At 40.4% G+C, this 20,169-nt stretch overlaps 1 protein-coding gene across 7 annotated transcripts in view; it reads right to left on the bottom strand.

Annotated features, from left to right (window-relative positions):
* Positions 1-20,169, bottom strand: part of zfh2 (Zn finger homeodomain 2) — a 234,291-nt gene that overhangs the window by 163,158 nt on the left and 50,964 nt on the right. For 6 of the 7 annotated variants that reach the window (XM_034320178.2, XM_034320179.2, XM_034320177.2 and 3 more), the window contains one exon: positions 12,950-13,000. The gene's annotated coding sequence lies outside the window, so the exon portion shown is untranslated. Of the gene's footprint in view, positions 1-12,949; positions 13,001-19,769; positions 19,933-20,169 lie in introns of those variants that run through there. The other variant, XM_034320180.2, reaches the window with a different exon arrangement.

Below are 20,169 nucleotides of genomic sequence, written 5' to 3'. Positions count from 1 at the left end.
AATTGAAGGTTGACGGCAGTACTCAGCGCGCCTCTGTTATTTCTGCTTTATGGGGAAATAATTACCTAGTAATGACAGCTCCGTATGCTCTTACGATCGCCGTTTATAGTTTTGCACCATGCAAGCGTACGATACGACTTTTACGGATTCTAGACACGGAACTTCCCAATGTCCACCCCTTTACGATTCTGTATCTTCGTTTTCAGGGGATTACAAAGATAATATATCTGGACATCAGAATATTCCCGTAACAATTTATCCGAAATACCCTTATCCAACGATCTTAGATCTTAGAAATATATAAGGAAAAAAATTAATCAGTGCATTTCCGCGATTATTCACACTTGGGTGAATGTAAAAATTGTCACAAAGCAATAAACATATTTTGAAATTAAAATTTTTTTATATTTAGATCACAGTTACTATAATAATTCCAACATTTTTTGCAAAACTCACATCGGAGGGTTAATTTTTCTCTAAAGTAAACTTTAAATTAAAATAGTACCAAAGTACTATGTCACGATACCCTCCCGAAAGTACACCTCCGACTAAGATTCTCGAGGGTTTGGTCCGTCAGGAAGAAACCGGCCGTGTTCCTACGCCAGTGTTCAGAAGTAAACCGTTTACAGCATTGTACAATTACCTACGTCGGGATTCCATGGTCCTGCCACACCTACACCTACGCGAACGTCGCCTCGAGTGGTAAAACACAGGTATATAAGAGAATGGGCACGAGGGAGCATGCACGTACCGAGTCTCGTGTGTGTACACGTGAGTCGCGCTGCTTGGGTTAGGTTAAGTATAATGCGCGGTCGTGCAGCTTTGGGGGCCCGGAGGCGCTAACATGAAAATCGTATGGTAATGGGGCACCGTGGCTCCTCCAGCACGGGGTCGAGTCCGTGTAGGAACCTAGCGAAGCTCGCGGTAAGTCTAGGTTTCTTCCTAGTATTAGCGAACCGATCCGATGGCCAGTACAGAGTGAAGAAAGAGAAGGTGAAACGGATCGGTTATGAGCTGAAGAAAGAGAACTTCTACCCGTCTCTCGAGGAGGGTCTCCGGGTTCGCGTGCCTCTGATAATTATACGCTCGAACCGAGGTCCCGTGAGTAACAAAGACCGAACGAACAGCGAGAGAGAAAAGGAGGGAGGGGGAGGCATACGGAATATCGAGTCTGCGGTTCGACAGGGTCGAAGTTGACCGGCGTCTAATCGATTCGCCGCCACGGCATGGAAATTTCTTTCAGGCTGCCCCGCGGCCACCTTGCATCCGCAACACCTAACATCTTCGAGAAAACTCCGTGGGACTGACTATGTTAGCCAGAAGGCTGCCTTCTCGATCAGATTCATCCTCCTCGATCGTCTCGATCCGTGAACCATCTTGATTTTCTTTGCGAAACGGAACAGATACTTCAACCCTTTGTTTCATCAATTTTTAGAAACAATTTAGAAGTCTGAGTTTGATGTTTAATTATTTGATCGAAAATAAAAGTCCAACATATAAATTGAGTGCAGAATGGTTTGTGTAAGTCGAATTGGAACAAAGTGGTCAACAGTAGATAAGCATCAGTCCCGATGACAATTGAAATTGCTGAAGGAAGGACATATTGATTGCAGCCTTCGGTAAAATATGTAATAATATCAAGGCTAAGGAAACTACATACGCGAGAAAGATGGGCGATAATCAAGCGTCTGACGTCGGTAGAATCGCGTTCAGAGTAACAAGGACATTGTGGATCTTCGCTAAAACGATCAACGATTTTACGGAAATCGGAAACAAGGTTCTGGCCAGTAGTGTCAACAGATTTGTCCCTGATAGTTGGTCGTGTAAAGGAGAGAGGGATCGGGAAGGGGAGTGATCGATCGTAAAGGAAGGGTGGGGGTGTTGGTTGAGTCAGAGGAAAGCAAGGGTGGGCTCACGATCAAATATCAAGTCTTATCTGGCGCCGCTTTACCCGGAATTCTTTCTCTCTCATTCTTTCGATGTGATTTTTCCTCTCCTTTCCATTCCGTTTAATTATCCCCGCCGATACTTCCACAATCCTCTCCGTCTCTTCCCCTCCCGATTGTTTGCCACCCTTATACTCCTCGTGTTATTCTCGATCGGTAAAATTAGACATGTTGAATATAGAATATAGAAAAATATCAACTGTCCTTCTTCTCCTCTTTTACGCCTATTTGCTTCATTCGCGCGTTTCCTTCTTCGATCGACGAACGTTAAGAGCCACCACTGTTTCTCACCCATTGCCGCCCCATTCTCGGGGGACTGTAATTAAGGGGAAGAAAGACGCAAATGAAACCGATGTGGGTTCATCAAAAAAGGACATTGAAGCGAAAAATGATGAACGAGGGAAGTATTTTTCTTTTATTCTTCGGCGTCATTTAAGCTTTCAATGTTTCTCATAATACGACAAAATTTTATTTTACTTGCAAAAATGATAAGAATATCAATGTTTAAAAATTCATGATATACATAAATCAAAATACTTATTTCTAAACCTGCTGCGTTTCCATTCAAGCGGAATTGAAATTGCGTATTTCGGGGAAGAAACAATGGACAAAAGATTTGGAAGCAGTAGCAGTTGCGGAGGACGAGAAGAAGGCGGAGAGTCGACGGCGGCCTCGTTACGCGGAAACGAGGGCGAAAGCGTTTTGAGGATTGCGATTCGATTGAAAATTCTCTCAGGTCTTGGGATCCTTAGGGTCGGATTGGTTGGCGCCAGTGGAAAGAAAGTTTTTCCCTAATGACCAAGCCGAAGTGGTTATCGTTAATTTGGCTCACTCCCCCGCCCGTTCGGCCCCGCGGTTCTCTCGCTACTTCTTCACCGCAGTCGTCCCCCTATCGTCTTTCCTCCCTTCCATTTTTCGTGCACCCGCTACCATGTTTATAGGGTGACCCAGAAAAACAATGGCATGAAAACGATCAAGAGAAACAGAGAATTCGGGAATCGAAGAAAGAGGGACAAGGAGAGACGTCCAAGAGATCGATCACCCATGGCAACAACGTCAAAGATCGAGGCGCTCGATCGTGATCGATCGATATCCTCTGACACCAAGGCTAAACTTGATGTACTTTGCATAACTGTCAAGTCTTGGCTTCGCATCCAGAAGTTACGAAAGATATAATCGTTCTTCGTTGTAGTAAAGGCGTTTAGCGATGCTAAACGATACACCCGTCGCGTAGCCCGTTTCGGGGCTATTAATATGGAATGCGCTGCTATTGATGAATAATTTCTCTCTTTAACGTCGCATGTATTTTTAATGTGCCCACGCGTACACGTTACCAAAGGGGATATCAAAGATTTTTTATGGAAAAGAAACTTTGCATTAAACTTTGACCTTCTCGAGGCAGAATGAAAAACGTTGTTGAAATAAGGCGAGAGATTCGAAAGTTGATTCGCTTGCAATAATAAAATTAATTTGAATTATGCTGCCCCTTGAATATCGTTTATAATAATTTACTGTACAGGTTGTTTAAAAAAAGAAGCGCACGATCTTAGAAAATTTGAATTTTCCTATATTCCTATAACGATAAGAAAAACGAAGAATCTATAAATGAACGTAGGAATAAAATTTCGTTGTTTCTGATTTTTCCTTTCCGAGCACCGAGTATCACCTTGCAGAAGTAGCTTGAATAGCCACAAGCATGCGAAAAAAAGAGGATCGCCGGGGTGTGAGGGTGGCTTCCAGAGAAAGATAGAAAACAACAGAGTGAAAACTGCGAGTATACGAAAGTGGGGTCTGAGAGAGATAGAGAGGGATAGGTTGGGAAGAAGGGGTGGCAACGCTCTTACATTCTTTTTACCAAGCGAAACGTTGCCGGCGGAGGCAGCGAGAGCGTCGCCTATCGATTTTTACTTCTAATGAATTCGAGCTAAAAACCTACCTCTACACAACTACATACCTTGTACCTCTCTTTTTCTCTCTCGCACTTTTCCCACTACTACCGCCACCCTCGTGCTTGGCCACGTTTCCACCCTCTGTTCCACGAACTACGCCAATCACTGCGCGGCATAATTACACCGTCGAGACTGGTGTGCGACTCTAGCCAAGTCGTGTTTCTTAGACTTCGTACACTATAGTGAAAAAATGAGAGGTGAGCGACAGCTTACAAAGGATTTTCTTCGATTCGAACGTGAAACATTTTAAATAATCACTTGAACAAACGATGTAACAAGAGAATTCATTGATTAACGAAGAGCTGTATTCTCGGATGAATGAATTAGTTTGAAATTCTTCGATACTTTCGTAATGATATCGTGCATTGCGAGTATTCCACGGTATTATAAAACGAGGACGAAAGATGAAAAACAAAACGAACAAATCAGCTGGCTGTGGACAAGAGACGGACTACTGACGAACGCAATCTGAATTTGTGCCAGTTCCCCCGCTCGTAGCAATTACTGTATTAGAAATGATTTCAAATTTCCACAGACCGTGTACGTGCACTTGAAATCCACGTGTGTATGCACCGTTTGCATTGTGACGGCTCGGTATGCGATCCTAGTCGCCGCGTTGAAGCTTGCACAGGAATAGATTGGTAACTAGTTGCCAGATGTGCGACTCTGTTGCTGATCGTCAAAATCGCGCTTACGTTCGCGGTTAGAATTTCTTCTATGTACAGTCGAGCCAAAGTTTTCTGGGATTAAGAGAAATTGTAAAGAAAATACTCAAGCTCTTTGAATGCAAGACAGAAAGGTCTGTGTTAGGTTTTTGCTAAAAAAAAGAAAGAAAGAAGTGGTTGGAAGTTACGATATCTACCCTTACCCTTAAATAAAGGAAACCTACGTTGCACTGAAGTGTACAGGGAGCTGCAGAATTATTTGTACCTTCTTAAATAAAAATACAATTTGAAATTACGAAGGGATAAAGAATATTAGTTACGAACAACGGTTATTCAGAGTTAACAGAGCCATTGAAATTGATCGGCCTTGTTCACCCCTTCGTCGGAGAAAATAAGAACACGATTGAACTTCCAGAAACGCCTCAGGGTGAAAATAGCGCATAATGCGAAACCAGTTTCGAAATCTATCCCTTAAAGAGCTGCTAACCCGTTCGAGTTACCACGTCGTAATTATCCGTGAGACGTCGAAACGAGCTACGAATATGCGTGTGCAAGTATAGTTTATGGGGTGAGTTTTACGTTCCAGGTTACGTACCAGACGTTTCGTCATTTTTCTTTCACTGATTTATTTGTCGTAAATTGAACTGATATCTTATTTCTATTTAGATATTATTGTTACTGCAAAGGGAAAGATAGGATTGTTCGTAACCATAAAATCAGAAATCTTATCTTGAGAAAAGTATTAAAGTTACACGTTGAAAACGAAGTTTTTTAAGAAACTTTTCAAACTTGTTTCCTCGGCTGCTGAATTCGAACGATTCAAAATAAACGCGAACAATTCTGTTTCGAACGGAGTTTTGTCGACGAAGGGGTGAGTTTGTTTTGCAATACAGAAGGTTTTGCATCGACCAGACAATGTTTCTTTTCTCTGAAGGCTTTATTTCTTATTTCGATAAAATTTTTCTGTTTATTCTTATCAAAATGTTCTATTTATTAAACAATATGCTGAACAGAAAATTGTTAAAACGACGGTTTAAACGCGACGTGCCGATTAAACACTTCTACTTCTGCTATTATAGATCGACGATCCTATCTTCTCGTTTATCAATTCGAGGTTTCACGCGAGCCGCCTTGATGACACGAAACGAAAACGGCAGCGGCGAATAGCTGTTGTGTCGTGACGGGACGCATAACTGTGACCAAATGCGCGGTCCCCTATAACGGCATGCTAGGAACTTCATAATTATGGTAATTATTGCAATTAAACGTTCTAGTGTCGACCGCGGATTGCACGCAGCCCTATTTCTCGGAAGGCATCTAGCTATACGGTGAATTATTTCGTGTTAAATGTGCATGTTATTGAAAAAGCAATTGAAACGATCCGACAATGGAGGTTTCTGAACAATTGATTTAATAGTTCGAAGAGTAACGCGTCGAATACCAAATGGAAATTGGAAAATGGTATCATAAAATTTCTCCCTTAATTGGAACGAGCGAATGTTCTATCACATATACATGTTTTTATTGAAAATTAATTGAATGGAATGAATTAACTCAGTTAACAACGATCACTCTATTCCGACTCTGTTTTGATTTATCAATTGCTTTCTGCCTCGTTTAAATCGTCCCAACAGAATTACGTATTCGACGAAAGTGACTCGGTGCAAACGTTATAAATCTTATAAATTCAACAGAGTTCAGGATGCATCAGTTGCTGCACCGTGATGTGGACGCTTAAAGCACCGACGTCGAGTCGTCCACGGCTAATCGGATTTCTCAGCTACCCTGGACAACGATGGCAGCGATAATGGAATTACCGTTGGGTCAGCACTTAATTACCCAGACATGTAGCACGATACACGGGACAACATTTCGTTACTAGTATCGCAAACATTGCTTAACAGCCACTGTCATTTTTAGACGTTCTAAGCCGATTCGTCGCCCCGATTCCTCGCCACTTCGCTTCGACCCGTTTACTTCGATATCCCCGTTCACAAAAGAAATTTTTATTCTAGAAGTCAAAAGTAGCTACGCTGCGCGACACGTTTAAGTAATCACAATCAAGTAGACAGTGGTTGAAATGGATATTGAAGAAGGAATTGTACAAACGTACGATACGATGACTGATAATTCAAAGAAAAGTTGAAAATATTTAACCGAAGAATTTTTGCCAAAAATTGAAGCATTGCTGTACGAATACATGTATCAATTGGGACGGTATCGTCGAGCGAGTGTGAGTTTCTATCGAATGGTTTCTTGAATAGACAGTGAGCGAGACGTATACGAAGCGGACGATATCCGGAGGAGGGTAGACGATCGAAACCGATGTCAAAATAATTCCGTTTCAAGACGGCAGTCGGATTACACGGCAGCCCCTGTCTTCCAGGAAGAGCCAATCGATAGTCTCGTGGCACGACCCGAGCCCTGTTTTCACGCCAATCGAATTCGTCAATCGTTGCCCGCGCTGGTTCTTCATTGATACTCTCCTGCCGTAGATGCAAGTAGAGGAATATCGGAGAACATTTCGTTGGCGATCGACGCCATCGATTCCTAAACGATATTTCAAAAATTCATGATTTTGAAGAAAATACTTACCGATCGCCTCGGTAATGTTTCGATAATCAAGAGAACAGACGAACGAAATCCGCATCGTTGCGTGTGCGTGTAATCACGTGATCACGTAACCATAGGATAATAACAGGCGGCACCGGTTCGTTACAAATTAATGATCGACCCCGTGGCGGGAGAGAGAAGGAGCAAGAGCTAAGGTAATCGAGCATACGAGAGTAACAGAGATGAGAGTAGAACCTTTCGAATGGGACCCCGTGATTTCGTAACTGATTTCACGGCGGAGTTGCCAGCCTTCTCGCATTCTTTGTCACAAGACACCATGGCCCAATATGAACGCGGATTTTCACGGCGGAACTTGCCGGCTTTTGTCTGTGCCGACGTGAGAAACATTGTAAGAAAAAGGCACGGATGGGGGCCTGATCGAACTGATCGAAAACGGTTCGAACGGTTCGCAAGAGCCCTACGAAAACGGTCGACACTCGATATTCTTACCGATACGTGGGGACGAATTTAGGCCCCACCACCTGCCAGCTGCTTTTGTAATCGTCCTCGTGCTCCTCGTGACCTCGACATCTCCCATCGAAAACCAAATGCTCTAATTCTGAGATGATCGTTTTAGAAGCCGAGAAATTTCGGCTTCTTCATCGACTCGTCTTCAGTCATTTTGGGGATTTTTAGCAAAAGCCATGGGATATGCTTTGGACAACTTTCAGTAACCCAAGATAATGCTTGAATTTTCATAGGAATCCATTAATCGTGTTGTTAAAAATTCACAGAAAATAATGAAATGTTATGAATGTAATTGATAAGGAAATAGACGAAAGAGGTTCCTCTGCTTAGCGAACAGAGGTAGGAAAACTAATAGAAATATAAAGCAAGAATCGTATAAGAGCAAAAGAGATTAGAAGAAAAGGTCGAACGGGGTGAAGTAATGCTATGGAAGATCAATCGATAGGGAAATATCATTGAAGGAAACCGGTTAGTCAAAGAAAATAAGGAGAGCAACGAAGAGAAAGATATTAAAGAAGATGATAAAGAAAAGAGGGTTCAAAGTGCATAGAGAACGCTGCATGCAAAAGATGCATTTCTTAAAGGGATGCTTTTTCTCCTGCTGTTTGAACGCGTTCACAGGCATGAGGACTATTGGAACACGAAGATAAACAAAAGTTTCGTGAAATTGCTAATTTCGGAGGACAAATAGTAATATAGAAAGTTTTTCTTCGAGTTTTGGAATATACCAAAAATAAAATTAATTTAAAGTTAGTTTAAAGTGAATAAAAGAAAACTTATGAACTTTGCATGAATGCATTTTCGTTGCATAATAAATTATAGTTATTTTTAATTTTACTCTATTATTGCAATTAATATGCATGACAATTAAATTGCAAATGAAGTAACATATAGCATGTATGTTTTATATAAATTGTAAAAAGCATATCGACTATCGATCCATCAATTTCGGTGTGACATGGAACATCCATTCTGCGGTTCGATTGTTTCTGCGTGAACGAGAAGCACCGGCAGTGTATAGCGATCGATTAGAGTAACAAAAAGTAATTAGAGAACCACCTTGATTCGTGCAAAAAACGACGACGCGGTAAGAAAAAAGGTAAAGAGACTTTTCTTCGACGCTTTCAAGCTAAACTTTCCCGAAGCTAACCCTTGGAGTCTCTTAATTCGAGGATCAACGTGTCTGTTTCCGAAGACTAAGTGCGTGTAGGAGAAATTAGAGACAACCTTTACACAAACTTTCTTTCCATTTTCTCTCAGACCTTTTTGCTTTGACATTAATGAGGTAAAAAGAATCATCGTATGTATTTGGAAAAAAAGTTATCGATTTGCTCCTTCCCTGAATACAATAGAAAAATTCTCAAAAGACTCATTTACGAAATATTCTATACAGAAAAAAAGAAAAAACGAAAATTGCAAAGTAATCAGAAGAACGGCGCGAATTCGAGGTTGATTCTTGCAAAACGACACGAGACGGTATGTCGCGTTCATGAAAATTCCTGAGTCAGAAAGCGCGGTGCAGTTTGCAACGGGCTGTGATCCTTAAAATGCAGTCGAACGACTCTCGATCTCGCGCGGATCCGTTATCGAAGCTATCCAGGTTCAGTGAAATGATCGGCGCAGTGCCGTATAGTAATCGGATGACCCGCGGGCACGTACGCTGACGGATTTCAATTGCAAATCGATTTCGCTTCTTTGTAGTCAGCCACCTAGCGCGAGCCACCTATCTTCGATTCGTGACGCGGAGGTCCGACATGCATCTAGCTGGCCGTGCCACGCAGTGTATTCCCAGAAATACTTTTAATCTCAGACGTGCTGGAGACCATGCCGGCCAGCCGATGCTCGGGAAAATCCATAAATTTTTGCTGCCTAACGGAATCGATACGATTGATGAATGATTAATCCATCGAGACGCTGGGCTTTTTATTTATTCCGTAGCACTCGTTTTATTTAATGAATCCTCTCGGTACCTGACGTAAGCTTCGCTCATTTTTTTCATCTTTTTTGCGAGTGCAATTGAAAACACAGAATGCTGACGGTCATTGATGACGATATCGATACTAACACCTTGGCTACTGGAAACGGATATTTGTATCATAACAAGGGACACTCGAATAATAAATTATTCATTTTCAAATTTAAGTTTTCCCTTTCATTTTCTTTATTTAATATTCTATGGGGCTTTATAATTGAATTGTTATTCGATAATTTTATTCGGTGTACCTTACCGGGAAGCTGCAACGATATCCATATCGAGCGAACTCGTTCGGCTAATCGGATTAAGAAGCATTAACCGAGGTAGGTATTAAAGTTTGTTCGTTACCGATACGTTATACGTCCTTAATAGTTTGATATCTGCCGATAAATTGTAATATGATTTACGATAAAAATGATGAAATATGAATCTGATCAAATAAATTGTTAATGAAATTAATAAACATTCAAGCAAATTGTGATTGAATCTACTGAATTTCTTATATGTCTGCCAATTGCATCAGTATTTTAACTTTTTATCATACTAAGTATGTTAATGATCTTCTATTAATAAATAAATAAATATATTATCGACTCGTTTCCCCAGCAAAAAGGTGAATATTTTTATCGTTTACAACCGTGTACGAAAGTAATTTGATTTTGAGTAAACAGATTAAAGGATCCTATTTGGAATGTAATAATTCAACTAATTTTCAACCAAGTGACATAATTCCCCGGAATGGAATAATACGAGGAAGCGTCACGACGTAACGACAAGTTCGCGAATTTTGTGAATAAGAGACTTTGCGTAAGCTGTTTACAGGAGCGTGACAAATTTCTTTGACAGCCCGTGACGCGAATGTCGAACGCGTAAAATGCTAAACCATAACTAATTTGTCACTAACACGATTCACGATAAAAATTCAATTTCCGCTTTCCAAGGCGATTTGCATGATAAGTACTATTTGTATGATAATTCCGCATCAATAACGATTAAGATATAATATACATAATGGACTGAAGTTCTCTCGAAACCTGTGCCCCATTATCCACCCTCTTCTCGTGTTCCTGTGTTTTCGAACGTTCGTCTACTTTTTTCCTTCCTTTTTTTTCGTTATTGCGAATATATCCCCCCTATAATTATTACAAACAATTTTGATAACTAATTGTTATATACCTGAAACCCTTACGCTCGCATACACCATATGGTATTTAAAAAAAAAACACGATTGATTTTCAAATCTGGCAACCATAAGACTATTTATCCTCGCGACAAGTGCTACAAAAAATTAAAGTTAAATTTTTGGGTCAAGGTCATTTCTGGGGGTTGTTTCTCAAAGACGCAGAAACATCTGTGAAAATTATTTTACGATAACTTTCAGAATGCACACATATTGTTGAAATCATCATTATCGATGAACGTTTTATCTAAGTTTCGTTACAAACTTTCGAACTGCACGGCTCGATGTGATTGATTGCGAATACGGGCGATTGATGGATTTGTTTCTCACAGATCATTCGAACGATTATTCGAAATAAAAGCAGTCAAATGAATCTTTGCTGGATGAGTGATCAACGTGGCTCATCAAATTCTGACCCCGCCACTTTGAACGCTTCGGGATTTTTAAATGTTCACAATCGGTTTGCTTATTTCCCACCCTTTTCCCACCCACCATTAATTCAGAATGACTTCTATAGGACCGTATGTCATACCGAAATTGTTATTTCAACAATGATGCGGTTAAGGCTCAAATGCAATAAGCATATCGTTAACGAGATACGTAAATTTCAACCAACTTGCAAATCATAAATTAAATAGCCACGAATACTGATGAAATTTATTTCACGGATAATTCAAGTGGACCATCTTTGGAACTTAATAACCAATATTGTAAAGTGATTGAGTTTAAAATATCCATTACTAATTAAATCAATCAAAACTAAATTTTCATAGATTATTTCAATCTTCCATCTATGTATTTTCCGCGAATTTCATGGCATAAAATTTCTTCACTGCCCATAAAACAGTGTTCAACGACTGGTTTACCATGGTTCTTCAAAAATATCTCCACTAAGCACTCTGTCCTGTCAACTTTTACAATTGGTCACACCCCCTAGAATCGGTAGATCCGTCGATAAATCAACGGGGCCGATTCTATCTTCCCACCAAGATGTTCGAAGGGAACTTAAACAGAGCTCCATAAAAAAGATGGCCGCGATAGAGGGAGCACACGATAAATCCTGGCGAACTCGAGGCGGAATATTTCATTCGCGTAACGCTTCGCGTTAACAACTCATCGAGCGGTATTACGTGCGCCATTCAAGATTACCAGTGCCAATAACCTTCCGGCTTGATCTATGCCCGGTTCGCCAGGGAATCCATCGCAGAAAACGCGCGCGGACCATGGAGTAAGCCCGTTTATTGTCGCCTGTAGCGCAACGTCGAGGTGTGTACCGGACTCGCTTACCCGTGGCCCAACAATGAAACCTCGAGAAAAATGGTCCTTGTCCGTGGAGACGCGGAGGCAAACCCGATGGGTTTCTTCGCGCGCCGCTTAACGACGATTTCGATCGTTTACGACTTTAATAATTTAGGCGCGGTCCGGCTCGCGAAGCTCGACACGTTTTCGGTCGTAAACCGCGCGACTAAATCCGTATTTATGGGGAAGAAGAGGTAGTCCGAGGTAACCGAGGGTCTGTCTCCTTCATCCTTCGCCTTCTTTCCTCTTCGTTTCCTTTCATACGCTCCTAAAGGCTTTATCTCTTTCTGTTTTCGATTCTCTATTTCTCTGTGTGACACGGTCGGTTCGACACTGCATCTCGCGGGACATCGATCCGATTCCAGAATTTTTCTCTCGACGTTGCTGGATCTTCTTATATGGATCCATTCTAGATTAGATTTACAATCTTATACCGTCCCTTTTTTTCGCCTTACCCGGAGAGTCGTTCTGAATTTCTATGTTCAACTTTACACTGATTGTGCCTTGGACAGCGGAGACAGCGATAATTTAACGCGTTCATTGCCGCAGTAAACATGGATATTTGTCGCGAGACATATTCGAAGCTTTAATTATCGAGAGCGAGTCAATGAAAGCGTTTCGCTTAAACATTTCATATTTTAACCCCAGAAGGTCTGAAGAAAAGAATTCTTCGAGTTTGCCAGTTGGAAAACATTGCAAATTATTTTTGCCATTTAAATCATGATTATTTAAAAAAAAAATAGTGAAATGAAATTTAAAATTTTGAACAGATCAAGGTGATCTAACCCCTTAATAGAAATCATGCATGTTACAAGACATTCGGTACACTCTTTATATTCATGTTCATGACTTACCAAGGACGCAGACAGCAGGATTCATCTACGCTCCTTCCGCTCCCGTATGCCCTGGAACAGAACGATACATGCGACGATGAGTATAGTATACAGGAACGAATAAAAGATAATGAACGTCTGCTTGGAAACGTTAATGTTCGCATCGCGCAGGTGTGAATCCACCATCTGGATTATGATAAAAGTTTGCCATTCAAACCCTGCTCGTTGAAATTCTTCGTTGGAATGCTAATCCTCATCCAATTTGTCCTACCTTTCGCGTACGCTTCGTGTAATGACTTTGTACTTTGATTAGCTAAAATTGCGTGCAATCGCGCAACTGACATTTTATGCATCCTTACATAATTTTATTACAATAAAAAAAAAAAATTTAGATAATCCACGCGGAGAAGACAAGGTCCATTTCAAGATTTTTTAAATATTCACCAAACAAAAGAATACCTGTACAACAATAAGAAGGAACGTCACGGTCTGATCAGCATAATTTCGTCCGGTCGAAAACTTCGAAAGACAAAGGAATACGAAAAAAGGACGATAGGGAAGAAATAAACGAAACGGAATGGAAGTGTGACCGCTGGCCTGGTGGTACAATTAAAACGACATTAATTAATTGCTAGCCCAACAATGCATCTGGTAGGGGCATAGGTAAGAGAGGGCAACCGGGCCCCGAGGCCTTCATAAATTTACATGTCTTTCGCCGCGAGAATCATTTTTTACAGCCGTTAGGAGAGTGTCCGCGGTTGGTGTGCGTGCAGAGAGAAGCCGTAGACCTACAGCATAGCATGAGCTATATTACGAGTCCCCATGGTGTTGCTCATAATAACCATCGATGTCTCTCCAGGGGCATGGAAGCAGTCTCCAGCTCCGATCTTGTTATCTGTTTCGGCTCTCGATCCAAGTACTACTTTGGCCTGATCAACTTTAAAGCTCGATAATAGACACTTTTTTTATGTTCATCAACCTCGAATTAGGCGATTTTAATTTAAACATAACTGCAAAATTTTTAGCACGTTTCATTTTCATGTTACTTTGAAAGAGGCTTCTTTAATGCCACATATTTATCCATCTCTTATTATAATAACATTAATGGAATAGATAATATCGAAAACTATAATCAAGAGTAATTACAGGTACAATCTTTGGGCACTTAGTATTTGCAACATTTTTTGGTAAAATTAAGTAGTGTAAGGGAACGTCGTTAATAAAGCTAATTAATTACCAGTCAATAAAGTAATTTGATAAGGGTGAAATTTTTTATGTAATGCATATTCACAAGTGTTGATGTTAGGTTCTCATTCCAGCTCCTCAAATTATTATAATTTATAACCACATCTGAGAGCATAAGAATTATCCTATTTTTTGCATAATGAATGTGATTTTCAGGCTGGCCAGTTGTTTCGTTACTAAGAGAGAATGGTTATTTTCGTCAATAGCAACGTGGTTCGCTTGAAATTCGAAAAATTTCATATAGCACCCCTCTCACCGAATTTCTGCGAGCCGTATTAAAAGAGATACGCGATCGTAACGTGAGACTGGAACGTGGGTGGTTCGTTGCACAAGATCCGATAGGTAGTTATTTTTAATGTTGCCCCAGAGCGCGGTGAGAGAGAAAAAGAAGAAATTTATAATTGATACAGGTGTTATTGAATTTAATTATTTACTCTACGGTTGCTTGTGCGAAAAATGGAAACATTTCTTGACTCGATTAGATACTAACTTTTACTTTTGCATGGTACTAACTAAAATCTACTTCTCTCTACCGAAAGTGTACTTTTGGAAAATGGCGAATGGGTCTTTTGGAGCCGGCTTTGTTAATTCTCGATAGAACGTTACATCATGGCGAGTACTCGAGTTAAAACGAGGGTGGAGAAAACATCGTGTCTTCCTTTCAAAACAATGTCCCGGTCAGCCTGGTCAAAGTAATGTCGTGTCCTTTCTGGCCAATAAAAAGCCGCGCTCGCGACATGTTAGTAGCAACGCTTTTATTACTGCCTTTACGACGCTTTTCGGCCCGTCCGGCTGCTTGTCGTTGATCCAAAGAATCAGCCGATCGCTGCTCCGAAAAGCTTTCGTCCCGGAATTTCGACGGACCCCCGGCTCTCACCTACCATCGGGGCATATTTTATTTACGATGTCCTGCATTATCATCGAGCGGACGCGCGCCATTGTGGCCTACGTGTGCGTTATTACAGGGAGAGAGAAACACATAGAGAGAAATTTATGCGTGGGCGAAACGAGCAACCGAACCGCACAAAGTGGACGTATCTCGCCTCGCCTCGAATTAATAAACAGCAACAAATGACCGCCTACGTCCGCCCCTTTCTCCGTCACCGATTTCATCGTTCTGGTAGTCGATCCGTAAAAGATTCTTCCCTTCTCCTCTCGTTCTCGGTCCGGCAATCTCGCTTTCCCGCTCGCGTCCACGCGTACAAGTATCCGTTCGAACTCGCGTCCCTCTTTTTCCCTCCACCTCGTACCGTCTCCTTCGTCCTTACCCGATCCTGGACCGCCCGCGGTGATTCTCCCGTAGGCTTCTGGATTCTCCGTGGATCATTTGCGCGACGATCGTTACCGATCCCGAGCTATCCTACTCTCGACTTTTCGAGCCACGGTCATCGAACATTTGCGCGGAATATACCTTGTTTAGGTATTCACTTCTTTATTCGTATAGTTGCATCAATTTTCAAGCCGGGTTATTAACGATTCAGACCTGCAGCACGGATTTTATGTTTCAGTAAGAATGGTATTTTGAACAAAATTGAATGTATAAAAAAACAAGATTCTAAAAATATTAAAAAGAATGATCGCTATGGTTCTGTATTTGTATGAAACCAGAAGAACGATTCGGTTATACAAAAATAATTGGAGGTTAAAGAAGAACTTACGTTCCATTTATACGAGTAAAACGATACCGAGAAAAATCTCAGCAGCAAATAAATCGACGGAGTTTGAAAGGCTATTATTATACAGCACTAAAATCCTGCATGACTCAAGTCTACTAAAAATAAAAATTAAATAGTAAACACAGCCCACCCATTGTTGCCATAATTTTGTAAATTTATCGTGTAACTTTCCACCAGTATTTGTTTATTCGTACGTTGACTGTCTTACGAGTCACTGATGACTGACACCTATTATACTGTTGGTATAAGATAGAAAATTAAAAATTTCGATCTGAAAACTAAATTAGGGTTTCGGTATGTCTTACTACTGACGTCCGCTTCTACTGCGGTAGGCAATGTGTTAAGTGGTCAGACCACTTTAACCACTTAATTTCTCCTCTTTATTTTCATAAATTAATATTTTATTATCCTAAAAATAAGATACGGTACATACCCGAAATCGAAATTCAAACTGGAAATTATTTTACCGAACAAGCAAGTGTTTGAAAAATTTGTAATGTTCCATCGATTTTTATAAAATTTTGCATAAATATTTTTGAATACATTCTCTATCAACTACCTCGAACGATAGATAATTCTTCTCAGATTTATCACCGAGAAATGGGTGGCCGGTTGCCCACACGTAGGAAAATTGAGTGTCCCATTGTTTCACATTAAGCTGCTCCAGCTCTATCGAAATTCAACATCGAAGGGCAATTGCCTGGAGGCATTTCCCTTTGCGGGATAGAGGACGTGGGCACACGCACGGCACTGAATAATTAACTTCACTTTGGCCGCACCGGTTTTATCGTAATTATCATGCACATAACTCGTTGCCGCCAGTGCTGAGACGATCGATAGTACATCGCGAAAATGATCGACACAAACGGCGGTGGTGGTCGTATACTGAGTTCACTTGCTCGTTACGGAAAATAAATGGTTTGTCTTTTTGCCATTGATCGAACCATCTGCTGGCTGTATCTATGCACTTTACTAGACTTTGCTTCTTAACCCTTTCATTACGAAGGGGTTGAAGGCAAAACGTACGCTGTAAGTAGTTCTGTAGAAATGACATTCATTCTTTAAAAAATAATACAATAATTACTTGTGTGGAAGAGGAAAGACAGAGCATTTTTTTTTAATGAAATTGTTATTATGACAGGACGAAAAATATTTCCACGTCTGAACACTGTTTTGTTCAGCAAAAGAAAACGAAAGGAAAAAAGATATTTTCGATTGTTGTAATTTTAGAAAAAGAGCTTCAGTGAAAAATTTTGTTCAATGCGTCCGAACTGGTCGCAGATTGGATTTAGTAGATATTTTTGGATTACGCCTCGCTGGAATTCGTTTGAAAGAGATTTTACTGCGAAATTACGTCCACCAAGTCGATACGATGCTTGGACCGTAATTTTCGAAGGACCTAAGAATTTTGTACTTATAAATTATTGAACGCCAACGCTACCCCTAAACTGAGCCACGTATAAAAGACAGAAAAACAAAGTTCGCGTTTGGAATGTAAATACCGAGGCGGTCCGATAAATAATTCTTCGTACGATCGATGAACAGACGGTGGTTAAAGTACGTCGAACGGTTGGACGCTCTTGAGAACGAATATTGAATCGAAAGTTGACTCTCGCCACGATGCCCAAAGATGATTCGTCTTTTCCTCGACCTTCCATCGTGGCGTCCACGCTTTTTCGTCACGAAGTCGCGAGAGAACAAGCGGAGGTGGCATTGCGAAATCATTGTCGGGATAATAACAGACGTAGAACCGTCTGGAGGACCAATTTGCATCGGTAATTACCCGTCGTACGTCGTTAATAACTAATTAATGGGAGAGGTCCGGCATCGAAGTCGCACTGGTGTGACGTAATCGTCACGCGGGACTAGGAGACTGTTAATTGATCGACGATTAATCACGCTTCTCTAGCATCCAAGCCTTCTTCTCTTTCCATACCAAGTATGTAATTATCGCCGATTCGGCGCCAATCACCCGACGTGTCTATACTGGTTAACGGGAAAATTATTTTTTTAAAACATTGTTCGATGTAGATTGATAGGATACTAACTCGTTAGTATTTCTGGTAATTGGCATTACTGGCTGGAATGATGAAGTTGTAAATTAACGTAGATCTCACTTTGTTATTTGACACTTCGAATGATTCTATAGTGAAAACAGAATTTAAATATCTAATTAAAATTCTCCACTTACTACCTTAGAAATTAATACAATATAAAGCCTAATATAATTAGTACAATTATATTTGTTAATGTAATATAATATTGTTGTTAATCCTTCATACTAGTGATTTTAAATTATCAAACGATCTAAAATCATTAAAATAAAATCACTGATGGTCGGTATAAATTTTAGATTCGCCAATTGAAATGAAATTCTCAATACCAAGCAAATAACTATTGAAAGATTTATAGAGAATGGATCCAATAAATATTAATAATTACTCAGCTAATTTCTGGTAAAAGTGTTGGATGATTTATGCGTATCTATAATTTCGTAAAAATATCTGGCCGAAATTATGGCACCTTTACGACTTTCCAGAGTCGATATCCATAAAACTATCAGGCTTATGGATGTGTAAAATGTTTCCTTGCTAATATGGTAGGAGCACCGCAGTGTCATTGCAGCTAACGAGAAACTTATTAGTTCAAGGTTGCTGAAGTAATTCCGGGGCTGACTTCACGCTGAGTATATCATTGCTACCGGAACATCGACTGGAATCTTCCGATCGAATAACGGGTACACTTTTAAACACGAAAGCCAAATGATTAACTTCCTTCTTTCTAATAACAAGTTTTATAATATCGTCCAACTACCTCAAAATAAACCTTGTTCGTGGAATATTTAAATTTTACCTAAAAATTGAAAATTACTAAGGAAAAATCAGTATTCATGCGATAAATAACTTTGGAATTTAATTACTGGAAAAATAATAAGGCAAGAGGCTAATTATTAAACGCATTAAATGGAAGAAGTGAAAAAGTAATTTAGATTAACGTCAGCCAACATTTCTAATAATATTTTGGTACTACAAAGTTATATCTCTTCGTAATGTTTTAATAGAGAATCATACGAATGAATAAATTAATATTTATAATGATATTTGATCATCCAAAGAATAATTAATGATTGTGTCACTTTGACATTTAAAATCAGTGTGATTCTGATTTATGTATATTAAAGTTAATGATTAATTATCGTGTATGAGAGATGTCAAGATAGAACTGTGTATACATTTGCGTCATGTTCGCAATAATTATTCAATAATATTATTCTTCCTGAATATTCAAACTTGCATTCGCTTCCTGAAGAAAATCTTAGGTCTACTGTAAAGTTCTATCCACACGTATGAAGCGCCGATGCTGGGACCCACTGACAGGGTGCCCATTGTGAACACTTACACACAAATCGTAACTGATGAACGTGATTAGATATTGTTTGTTGAGCAACACTGATCGCCTTTTAAGTTTAAAACTGGGTTTTCCACTCAAATATTTCAACTACCCTTCTAGACGAATCCCATCGTCACAAGTATTCTTCAATTACCCTATTATGTTCCTGCTAATTAATTGAACATAAAACTGCTATTCTATACATTGTAGCACAAACCCCCTCAACAGATACCTGATGCAGTAATCATTGTTTATAAACTCGTATCTAAGAAATCTCAATGGCCCTAAAATGGGCAGAACTTTACAAATTAAAAAAAAAACTGTACATTTCCTAAAAGGAACGTAGCCATTATAAGATGAAATGGTTAATGGAATGCTTTCTTGTAGATATATCGTTTGATCTTATCACCCCCGATTAATCAACACTCCAACACCTCACTAAAGTCGCAACTATTAACGTGCACAATGTGTATGTATGTACACAAGATAAAATTCATACTCGTCTACATAGGGACAAGCGTGGTTCTTACTCTTGATTAGGGATGCATCCAAATCGAGCAATACCTCTGGCCGGCGGTACAGGGAGGAGGCAGCGTTGTTTCGGTCCTTGCGGATCGAGCACGTTCACTGGCCGTTTGAAAGCGTATCGCGTAAAGCGTTATCGCGCGAGCAAAAGCGCGATCAAAGAGGCGGATATCAGAAATTGAGATCGGTTGAAAAAATCGTGCGAAAGAAGAACGACCGGGGTGGCGCTGCCGTCGACGACGACGACATACAACGACGGCGACGACGGCGACGACGACGAGGACGACGACGACGACGACGACGACGACGACGACGAGAGGCGTCCCTCGCCCGACACACACACGTGGTGGGGGCGTCTGCGGCCGCTACAGCAGAACTAAGGGTTTGTTTGCCCCGTTGGGGGGT

This window comes from Osmia lignaria, chromosome 13 (genome assembly GCF_051020975.1).
Source record: "Osmia lignaria lignaria isolate PbOS001 chromosome 13, iyOsmLign1, whole genome shotgun sequence".
Classification (NCBI taxonomy): domain Eukaryota; kingdom Metazoa; phylum Arthropoda; class Insecta; order Hymenoptera; family Megachilidae; genus Osmia; species Osmia lignaria.
The sequence above is the reverse complement of the archived record's forward strand: the minus strand, read 5'-3'. Positions and strand labels throughout refer to the sequence as shown.